The sequence below is a fragment of the Panthera uncia genome, assembly GCF_023721935.1.
Source record: "Panthera uncia isolate 11264 chromosome B2 unlocalized genomic scaffold, Puncia_PCG_1.0 HiC_scaffold_24, whole genome shotgun sequence".
Classification (NCBI taxonomy): domain Eukaryota; kingdom Metazoa; phylum Chordata; class Mammalia; order Carnivora; family Felidae; genus Panthera; species Panthera uncia.
The window spans coordinates 34,365,216-34,377,207 of record NW_026057580.1 but is presented as its reverse complement, the minus strand read 5'-3'; the positions used below and the strand labels follow the sequence as shown (position 1 = coordinate 34,377,207).

The following is an 11,992-nucleotide window of genomic DNA, read 5'->3' as shown; positions in this document are numbered from 1 at the left end:
GTGTGTTGTTTGCTCTCTCTCTCTCTCTCTCTACCCTCTGTCCATATTCAGGGCTCCCTCCCCTCTACAGCACCCATGATTCTTTTCTCCCCCAAATCACATCTCCACACCTTCTACCTTCCATGATGTGGCCTTTTCTCTCCCTCTAGTTGTACAATTTGATCTCTCAGTCCAAGAAATTGGACATCAATTTCTTGGGTGTTCAGAATGATTTGATATTTATCTGTGTCTCAGGGTTGAGGCAAGCATAGGGTCCCCCTACTATTCCACCATCTTAACTCCTTCCTCTACTCTTTTTTTTTTGAGGTATATTTGGCATATAACATTGTATTAGTTTCAGGTGTACAATATAATGATTCAATATTTGTATACATAATATCTGATCACCACAATAAATCTCATTAACATCCTTTATCATACATAGTTATAACTTTTAATTTTTTGTTTTATAATGAAGACTTAAGATTTTCCTCTCAGTCACTTTCAAATATGCAATACAGTATTATTAACTCTAGTCACCATTCTGTACATTATATCCTCATGACTCATTCATTTTATATATGGAAGTTTGTACCTTTTGACCCCCTTCACCCATTTTAACCCCTGGGCCCCACAACAGCCAATCTGTTCTTTGTATTTGTGAGCTTGGTCTTTGTTTGTTAGTTTCCTTGGCTGATTTTTATTTTATTTTATTTTATTTTATTTATTTTATTTTATTTTATTTTATTTTATTTTATTTATTTAGAGTGGGGAGGGCAGAGAGAGAGGGAGAGAGAGAATCTTAAGGAGCCTCCATGCTGAGCATGATCTCATGATCATGGGGTATGAGCCCCAAGATGGGGCTTGATCTCACAACTGTGAGATCATGACCTGAGCCGAAATCAAGAGTCAGACATTCAACCAGCTGAACCACCCAAGTGTCCCACAGTTGTTTTGTCTTTAGATTCCATGTATAAGTGAGACCACATGATATTTGTCTTTCTGTCTGACTTATTTCACTTAGCATTAGTGCTCTCAGGTCCATCCATGATGTCACAAGTGGTAAGGTTTCATTCTTTTATATATGGCTGAATGGCATTCCATTGTATACATATACTACATCTTATTTATCCATTCATCCGTCAAAGGACATAGAGGTTTTTCCCATATCTTGGCTATTATAAATACTATTGCAGTGAACATGAGGGTACATATATCTTCTCAAATTAGTGTTTTTGTTTCCTTCAGGTATACCTAGAAGTAGAATTGCGGGATCATATGGTAGTTTTAGTAATTTTTTGAAGAATCCCCATACTGTTTTTCACAGTGGCTATACCAATTTACATTCCCATCAGCAGGGCATAAGGGTTCCCTTTTCTCCTTATCCTCACCAACACTTCTTAATTCTTGTCTTTTTAATTTTTTTTAATGTTTATTCATTTTTGAGAGACAGATCAGAAGTAGAGGAGGGGAAGAGAGAGAGGGAGACACAGAATCTGAAGCAGGCTCTAGGCTCTGAGCTGTCAGCACAAAGCTGGTCATGGGGCTCAAACTCACGAACATGAGATCATGACCTGAACCGAAGTTGGACACTTAACCGACTGAGCCACCGGGGTGCCCCTTTTCTTGTCTTTTTGATACTAGCTTTTCTAACAGATGTGAAATAATATCTCATTGTGGTTTTGATTTGCATTCGCCTAATGATTAGTGATATTGAGCATCTGTTCATTTGCCTGTTAGCCATCTACATGTCTTTTTGGAAAAAAAATGTCTTTTCAAATTCTCTGCTCAGAGTTGCATGAGTTCTTTAAATATTTTGGATATTTTGACTTGCACATATTTTCTCATATATACGGCTTGTTCATATTTTGTCTCAATCAGTACATTAGCTTTTCATTTTGTTGACGATTTCCTTTGCTGTTCAGAAGCTTTTTAATTTGCTATAGTCCTCCTTGTTTATTTTTTCTTTTGTTGCCTTTGCTTCTGGAGTCAAATCCAAAAACTCATTTCAAAGGCCAATGTCGAGGAGTTAATGCCTATGTTATAATTTAATTATAATTAGTTAATTTTATCTATGCTTAATTTATAGCTTGTATGCTATGAATGTTAAAGTATTTTTGTGGAAATTAAAAAATATTATCTAATTTATCTATATATAGAAATGTAAAGGACTAAGACAAGACAAATCAATTTTGAAGAATAGCAAAATTGGAGAACTTTGCTCTAAGGGTTATCACGGTGTATTGCAAAGCTACAGTAGTTAAGACAGTTTGGTATTAGCACAAGATTAGACAAATAGACACCTGGAAGAGAATAGACACATGCGAGACCATTTGTTTTCTTATAAAGTATAAAAAATAATGAGAAAAATGTTTTTTTTAAATAATGATGTTAGGTCAATTGGTTATCCATATGGAAAAAATATTCTTGATATCCTACTTCACATAAGATACAAAACTCAATTCTGGGGCAAGTGGGGTATATATGTCCATGTGAATGGTAATAATAAAATATCACATAGACTCTAGGCTTTCAGCTAGGGGGAGGCAAAGGTACAGCTTTCTTCAGTAGGTTCATCTGACACCAGGTGCCTCCACCATGCTTCCTAAGTTTGACCCCAATGAGATCAAAGTCATATACTAGAGGTGTACTCATAGGGAGCGCCATCGGCCCTGGCCCTGTCTACAGAGAAGGTTGGTGATGATATTGCTAAGACACCAGGTGATTGGAAGGGTCTGAGGATTACAGTGAAAGTGACCATTCAGAACAAACATTCCTGGATTGAAATGGTTCCTTCTGCTTCTGCCCTGATTATCATTTTTTAAATTTTTTATATATGAAATTTACTGTCAAATTGGTTTCCATACAACACCCAGTGCTCATCCCAAAAGGTGCCCTCCTCAATACCCATCACCCACCCTGCCCTCCCTCCCACCCCCCATCAACCCTCAGTTTGTTCTCAGTTTTTAACAGTCTCTTATGCTTTGGCTCTCTCCCACTCTAACCTCTTTTTTTTTTTTTTCCTTCCCCTCCCCCATGGGTTTCTGTTACGTTTCTCAGGATCCACATAAGAGTGAAACCATATGGTATCTGTCTTTCTCTGTATGGCTTATTTCACTTAGCATCACACTCTCCAGTTCCATCCACGTTGCTACAAAAGGCCATATTTCATTCTTTCTCATTGCCACGTAGTATTCCATTGTGTATATAAACCACAATTTCTTTATCCATTCATCAGTTGATGGACATTTAGGCTCTTTCCATAATTTGGCTATTGTTGAGAGTGCTGCTATAAACATTGGTGTACAAGTGCCCCTATGCATCAGTACTCCTGTATCCCTTGGATAAATTCCTAGCAGTGCTATTGCTGGGTCATAGGGTAGGTCTATTTTTAATTTTCTGAGGAACCTCCACACTGCTTTCCAGAGCGGCTGCACCAATTTGCATTCCCACCAACAGTGCAAGAGGGTTCCTGTTTCTCCACATCCTCTCCAGCATCTATAGTCTCCTGATTTCTTCATTTTTCTGCCCTGATTATCAAAGCCCTCAAGGAACTGCCAAGAGGCAGAAAGAAGTGGAAAAATGCTAAACACAGTGGAAATACCACTTTTGATGGGGTTGTCAACAGATGTGACACTAATCTCTAGCCAGAGAACTCTCTGGAACCATTAAAGAAATCCTGAGAACTGCCCAGTCTGTGGGTTGCAATGTGATGGTTGCCACCCTTGTGATATCATAGATGACATCAGTAGTGGTGTAGTGAAATGCCCAGCTAATTAAAACCTATAAAGGAAAATATTTCAATAAAGGATCATTTGATAACCAAAAAACCAAAACAAAACAAAAACCCATCACATTGAAAACAGAGAATATCTTCATGCCTTCAGGATAGGAAAAACTTTCTAAAGAAAAGTGTTGATAAATGAGACAAAATTAAGGACTTCTGTTTATCTAAAGACCCCAGCAAAAGAATAAAAGAGAAAACTACAAACTAAAGAAAATACTTTTATATTTTATCTGACAAAGATTATTATCCAAAATATGTAAAATATTCCTGTGAAGCATTATAAAAATAGAAAGTCCATTAAAATGTGGGCAAAAACTTGAACACTGAACAAATAACTCATGAAAGAGAATAAATGGATGACAAGCATATAAAGTACTTAACATCAGTAGTCATCAGGGAATTGAAAAATTGTATAACTATAACTACACACTCATAAGAACCGGCAAAATCTAAAGAAATTAGTAATATTACATATTGGTGAGGATATGGATCAACAAGAAATTTCTTGCACTATAAATGGAAATATAAATTGGTACAACCACTTCAGAAGACTGGTAGTAACTATTAAAGCTGAATGCATGTGTAGCCTATAACCTAACAATCTCAGATTTCACTACTACAAACATACCCAACCTAATGATGACTGAAAGACAGGAGCAAGAATATTTAAAATTGCATTAATTATCATTGCCAAACACTAGAAACAATCTAAATGGCCAGCAACAGCATAATGGGTGATAAATTGTGGTGTATTCATACAATGGGGTAGTCTACAACATTAAAGCAAATGAGTCACCATTACATCCAACAGCATAGATGGGTCTAACAACATAGCACTGAGTAGTAGGAGTCATACACAAAGAGGTTATATTTTATTATTCCATATACATAAAGTTCAAAACAGACAAAGCTAATCTATGGTAAGGAAGACAGAGTAGTAGTTAAACTTAGGAAGGGAAGAAGAGAAAATTGGGATGGGACATTAATAGGGGTCTTGGGGTACTGGTAGTGTTCTACTTCCTGATCTGGGTTTTTACACAGGTATATTTACTTTGTGAAAATTCATTGAGGTGTACTGTTATGCATGTGCTCATTTCTGTATGTTGCTCTACATAAAATTTAAAAGGTAAACCCTAGATAACCAATTTATAAATAGAAACAATCTTAATACCTTCCAAACTAGATGAATCAAAAGGAGGACAAATAGGAGGATTTGGAGGAGGAAAAAGAAGAGAGAAAAAAGGAAGAAAAAGAAAAATTTAGAACACTTTATCAATCCAACAAAAGATAGGATAGCAGGAAACAAAAAAAAACAAGGAAAATGAATGATAAGCAGAAAATACAAAAGGAGGTGGTAGAAATAAGCCCAAATGCATAAGATATCAAAGTGAATGTGATAAATAAAGCTCACCCATTAAAAGAAATTATCATTTATTTTTATTTTTTTTTTTTTTTTGGTATGAAATTTATTGTCAAATTGGTTTCCGTACAACACCCAGTGCTTGTCCCAACAGGTGCCCTCCTCAATGCCCATCACCCACTTCCCCCATCAACTCTCAGTTTATTCTCAGTATGATTATTAGATGGAGTAACGATGATATAAATTCAGATACATGTGGTTATAAAAGGTATACCTAACACCAAACCAAAAAGAAAATTTGAACATAAACTTTCCAAAAGCTAAGTAGATTTCATAGTAAGTTGAACTACAAAAAATAGAGAATAATTCCCAAGACAATAAAACAATTTGGCACCTAATAATGTAACATTCCATTAGGCATAGCAAACTGACAGGATTACAAAGTAAAATTGACAAATCCAGAAGGGTAGTAGATGTGAACACTTCAACAACAACCATGAATCAAATAGTAAAAGTATAGAATAATTGAACAAATAGGCTATACCCAGTCCCAGCTCAGCTGTCTCCCAATTCCTACCCATCTTCCAAAATCCTCAGGCCACTGAGAAGTAAGAATAATTCAATAACCAGGTCTCAAACCATATTTTGTAGGGAAAGACTCAGAGAATATCGGATAGACTTCCGGAGAATTTACCAGATTATACCAGGGCAAAAACAAAGTCTACATACAGGATTCATTGGAAATATAAACAACACAAAAATATAATGACATAAGAACTATGCAAACAGAACAAAAAATAACAAAAGAAATTCTATAGCAACCAGAGTCTAAAAAACACAGGAAAATGTCTCACCAGTGTTTCATACCATAGAAAAGCATATTAAGAACATAAATAAAATAAGAGCTTAAATGTAAGATAATAACACAGAATGAAATAAAATTGAAAAAAAATGACACAAACTGAAAGTAAAATAATGCCATTACAAAACTCATAAACAAATTACATATGGAAAGAAAATTGAATGGACAGGGCTGAAAAATAAATTACTTACACAAAGAAAAGGCTTGAGGTAAGCACAGTAAAATCAAAGGAAAAAGATAAAAAGATTAATGGAAATAGAAGATAATAGCTATGGAAGGGTGAAAAAGATGACATTACACAAGGATGGTAAGTATCTCTGAGTTAAAGAACTCAAAAAAATGAATCAGAAAACCTGTTTCAATAACAAATAGAAAGATAATCCTGAACTGTAGGAATAAGAGGCTCTGCGACTCAGAAGTTTATATACTATTCCAGGACAAAAATATTGAACACTATCCATTCTAAATCATATTTCTGTTATTATTGAATTTAGAGGATAAGGAAAAAATTCTTTAGGCATCTAGAAACAAATTGCTATAACCTAGAACAAAAGGAGACTGGCCTTAATCTTCTCCAGAGCAACACTCCAGGGGAGAGGACAATGGAGCACTGTCTACTAAACTGTAAAGGAAAAGAAATGTGATCCAAAAATACTGCATCCAGTTAATATTCCATTCAGCTCTGAAGGCTACAAACAGATATTCTTGAATGTGAAAGGAAAAAAATAATAACATGCATTCACTTTCTTGAGGGGCAAAAAAATGACTCAAGAATGGAATCTAGCCAATCAAATGAATAGAGACACCATGGCATATGGTGACTTCTGCCATGTTGAATACCAGAAGACAGTAATGTCACAGCATTACAACAAAGTGTGACCTACGTTTTCTATAATCAGTTAAGTGCTTCTTTAGAAAGGCAATAGACACATTGTCTGCTCTAGTGTGAAAGAACTTAGGGAATATAGCACCTAGAAGTATTTTTTTTAATAAACCTTTGAAATAAAATCCATACAAGAGGGGATCAAAATTTAGAACTTAGGAATGAAAAACTAATAAAAAAAATGGTGATAGACATTAAATCCATTTAAACATAGAACAAAGAAAACAGAACTAAGGTTACAAAGCAAAATATAAATGCCATAAAGCTTTTAAATGATTAACTTTAGTGTCTTAATGTCAAGCAAAACTAAGTTACTTTTTATGAAAAACAGAATGTAGATCCTGATAGTGGTTCAAGACAACAGACAGAGAACATATGTTGATCAACTCTTTCTACCAAGACTGGATTAAAATGATAGTACAAGTATAAGATCCAGGGGAACAAGGAAAGGGACAGTGTTTGACAAAATAGTTCAGTAAGTTTCTGGAGTCCAAAAAGCAGATAGAAGGGTGGAAGTGTAGAAAGAGCTCTGGCCATGAAGAAGCCAGGTATGACAGGGGTGGGATAGAGAACTAGGGCTGATTAAAAAAAATTAAAAGAATTAATTAAATATGTATGGGGCGCCTGGATGGCTCAGTAGGTTAAGCATCTAACTCTTGAATTTGGCTCAGGTCATGATCTCATGGTCGTGAAATTTAACCCCACGTATGGCTCCACACTGACAGTGCAGAGCCTGCTTGGGATTCTCTCTCCCTCTCTCTCTCTGCCTCTCTCCTGCACTCACTCACTCTCTCTCTCTCTACATAAATAAATAAACACTTGAAAATAAAGACTTACTTTAAAAAAATATGTAAAGAAAAAGTAGTCACTCACCTACTCTTAGCATTCCCACACCAAGAAAATAAAAACTAAACATTTCTTTTCTAAAGAAATTTAATAGTTTGGAAAACCTAAAGTAGAAATGTTGACACTTTTGGATAAAACCTATCTTCTCATTTTAGGATTTTTCAACTTAAGGGCAAGATCACTACTCACTCACTTTTTAAGGAAGCCACTTACGTATAACTTCTAGTTCTCTTTTCCATTATTCTAAAACAATGAATAGCTATGAATTACATGACACTTGAGGGAAAATATTTAAAGAATAAGACTAAGATAAACCTGGTAAGATACCCCAAGAGAAAGAAAGATAAATTAAGGAATGGAAAAGAACTTTTAAATATTCTAGTTATTATACTAATATGTTAGAAGATGTTACATGCATATAGCAAGGATAGCATCTATGAAAAGGGAACAATGAAATAGCAAGAAGGTACAGTTAGAAAATTAGTATGTGACTATTGAAAACAAAGAAATTTGAGAGGAGAAAAACATCAAAGAAATAATAGAAAGGAACATACCACAGTTTATGGTGGATATAGGTTTTCAGATTGAGAGAAGCCAGGAAATGTACAGCATGAGTGCAATAAACATCCATTTCTAAACATAATATTGAGAGATTTTACCACACCAAGTTCAGGGAGAAGATCCTAGAAGTTTTCGGAAAGGAAAAGTAACAGTACAGACTGCTAGAATGCAGGCAGAATTGCCTTAAAAATTCTGATGAAAGCTGATTTTGAACTTAAAAGCCTTACCTAGCCAAATTATTAACCAAGTATGATGATAGAATAAAAGTGTTTTCAAATATCCAAGAACTCAGAAAATTTCTCTCATATGCATCCATCTTTACAAGATTCCTTAAGATGGGTCAGAGAAAACAAGAAACTAAGAATGAGCAAGACCTAGGATATTGGAAACAATCTAACCTTGGACAGTAATGAAGAGAAGACCTAACATTACTAATGTGTGGCAAAATAATTCTCAAAGTGAGGTCCAGAAATAAGTATGCAGTAAAAAATATAAAAGGTATGTGCAGTGGGGTATGTTCCATAGACTTGATAGTATCCTTGAAATGCAGAACAAACCTGAGGATTGACTAAAGAAAAAAATAGAAAGCAATTAGAAATTTGCTTAAGAGGGACACTGAACATGAAAAGTACACGCTCTCATGTAATCACTGCTTGGTTCAGCAATGAACTTTATTTACATAGTTATGGTAATGCAAAGCAATGCTTATTGATTTTTCAACTTTTAAGACCTAAGAAAAGGCAAAGCATGGGAAACTTAACTGTGGTTATAGCTCAGAAGGCATTTTTTTTTTTTGGTATTGTTAATGTGAAAGTAAAAGTGATGCTTCCAAGAGTAAGGAACTGAAGACCTCACTTTACAAGGTAAGGAGTCAAGATAGATTATCTGTTACTACTGGACAAAAATAAAAGGAAAATGTATATTTTGAGGGGCACAAGTGTGATCCAAAGAGGAATGAAGAAGAGTAGTGAAATAATTATGATGGCAGGAGGGAGAGGGGAGAGTTTAGGGAAGAGTAACTGAGCTAAATCCTCATTTACCATGGCAGGATGTCAATACACAGTTTTGTTTTGTTTTTAATATGAAATTTATTATCAAATTGGTTTCCATACAACACCCAGTGCTCATCCCAACAGATGCCCTCCTCAATACCCATCGCACACCTTTCCTTCCCTCCCACCCCCCCATCAACCCTCCGTTTGTTCTCAGTTTTTAAGAGGCTCTTATGGTTTGGCTCCCTCCCTCTCTAACTTTTTTTCTTTCTTCCCATCCCCCATGGTCTTCTGTTAAGTTTCTCAGGATCCACATAAGAGTGAAACCATATGGTATCTGTCTTTCTCTGTATGGCTTATTTCACTTAGCATCACACTCTCCAGTTCCATCCACGTTGCTACAAAGGGCCAGATTTCATTCTTTCTCATTGCCACATAGTACTCCATTGTGTATATAAACCACAATTTCTTTATCCATTCATCAGTTGATGGACATTTAGGCTTTTTCCACAATTTAGCTATTGTTGAGAGTGCTGCTACAAACATTGGAGTACAAGTGCCCCTACGCATCAGTACTCCTGTATCCCTTGGCTAAATTCCTAGCAGTGCTATTGCTGGCTCATAGGGTAGATCTATTTTTAATTTTTTGAGGAACTTCCACACTGTTTTCCAGAGCGGCTGCACCAGTTTGCATTCCCACCAACAGTGCAAGAGGGTTCCTGTTTCTCCACATCCTCTCCAGCATCTATAGTCTCCTGATTTGTTCATTTTAGCCACTCTGACTGGTATGAGGTGGTATCTGAGTGTGGTTTTGATTTGTATTTTCCAGATGAGGAGCGACGTTGAGCATCTTTTCATGTGCCCATTGGCCATCTGGATGTCTCCTTTAGAGAAGTGTCTATTCATGTTTTCTGCCCATTTCTTCACTGCGTTATTTGTTTTTTTGGGTGTGGGATTTTGTGAGTTCTCTATAGATTTTGGATACTAGCCCTTTGTCTGATAAGTCATTTGCAAATATCTTTTGCCATTCTGTCAGTTGCCTTTTAGTTTTGTTGATTGTTTCCTTTGCAGTGCAGAAGCTTTTTATCTTGATGAGGTCCCAATAGTTCATTTTTGCTTTTAATTCCCTTGCCTTTGGGGATGTGTCAAGTAAGAAATTGCTGCGGCTGAGGTCAGAGAGTTTTTTCCTGCTTTCTCTAGGGTTTTGATGGTTTCCTGTCTCACATTCAGGTCCTTCATCCATTTTGAGTTTATTTTTGTGAATGGTGTAAGAAAATGGTCTAGTTTCATTCTTCTGCATGTTGCTGTCCAGTTCTCCCAGCACCATTTGTTAAAGAGACTGTCTTTCTTCCATTGGATATTCTTTCCTGCTTTGTCAAAGATTAGTTGGCCATACTTTTGTGTGTCCAATTCTGGAGTCTCTGTTCTACTCTATTGGTCTATGTATCTGTTTTTGTGCCAATACCATCCTGTCTTGATGATTACAGCTTTGTAGTAGAGGCTAAAGTTTGGGATTGTGATGCCTCCTGCTTTGGTCTTCTTCTTCAAAATTACTTTGGCTATTCGGGGCCTTTTTTGGTTCCATGAGAATTTTAGGATTGCTTGATCTAGCTTCGAGAAAAATGCTGGTGCAATTTTGACTGGGATTGCATTGAATGTGTAGGTAGCTTTGGGTAGTATTGACATTTTGACAATATTTATTCTTCCAACCCATGAGCACGGAATGTTTTTCCATTTCTTTATATCTTCTTCAACTTCCTTCATAAGGTTTCTGTAGTTTTCAGCATACAGATCTTTTACATCTTTGGTTAGGCTTATTCCTAGGTATTTTATGCTTCATGGTGCAATTGTGCATGGGATCAGTTTCTTTATTTGTCTTTCTGTTGCTTCATTGTTAGTGTATAAGAATGCAACTGATTTCTGTACATTGATTATGTATCCTGCAACTTTGCTAAATTCATGTATCAGTTCTAGTAGACTTTTGGTGGAGTCTATCGGGTTTTCCATGTATAATATATCATCTGCAAAAAGTGAAAGCTTGACTTCATCTTTGCCAATTTTGATGCCTTTGATTTCCTTTTGTTGTCTGATTGCTGATGCTAGCACTTCCAACACTATGTTAAACAACAGCGGTGAGAATGGACATCTCTGTCGTGTTCCTGATCTCAGGGAAAAAGCTCAGTTTTTCCCCATTGAGGATGGTATTAGCTGTGGGCTTTTCATAAATGGCTTTTATGATGTTTAAGTATGTTCCTTCTATCCCAACTTTCCGGAGGGTTTTTGTTAAGAAAGGATGCTGAATTTTGTCAAATGCTTTTTCTGCATTGATTGACAGGATCATGTGGTTCTTTTCTTTCATTAATGTGATGTATCACATTGATTGATTTGTGAATGTTGAACCAGCGCTGCATCCCAGGAATGAATCCTACTTGATCATGGTGAATAATTCTTTTTGTATGCTGTTGAATTCGATTTGCTAGTATCTTATTGAGAATTTTTGCATCCATATTCATCAGGGATATTGGCCTGTAGTTCTCTTTTTTTTGCTGGGTCTCTGTCTGGTTTAGGAATCAAAGTAATACTGGCTTCATAGAATGAGTCTGAAAGTTTTCCTTCCCTTTCTATTTCTTGGAATAGCTTGAGAAGGATAGGTATTATCTCTGCTTTAAATGTCTGGTAGAATTCCCCTGGGAAGCCATCTGGTCCTGGACTCTTATTTGTT

At 36.0% G+C, this 11,992-nt stretch overlaps 1 pseudogene; it reads left to right on the top strand.

The window, feature by feature from the left end:
* The first annotated feature begins 2,425 nt into the window (after window positions 1–2,425).
* LOC125938625 (60S ribosomal protein L12-like) lies at window positions 2,426–11,596 on the top strand (annotated as a pseudogene).
* The last annotated feature ends 396 nt before the right edge of the window (window positions 11,597–11,992 follow it).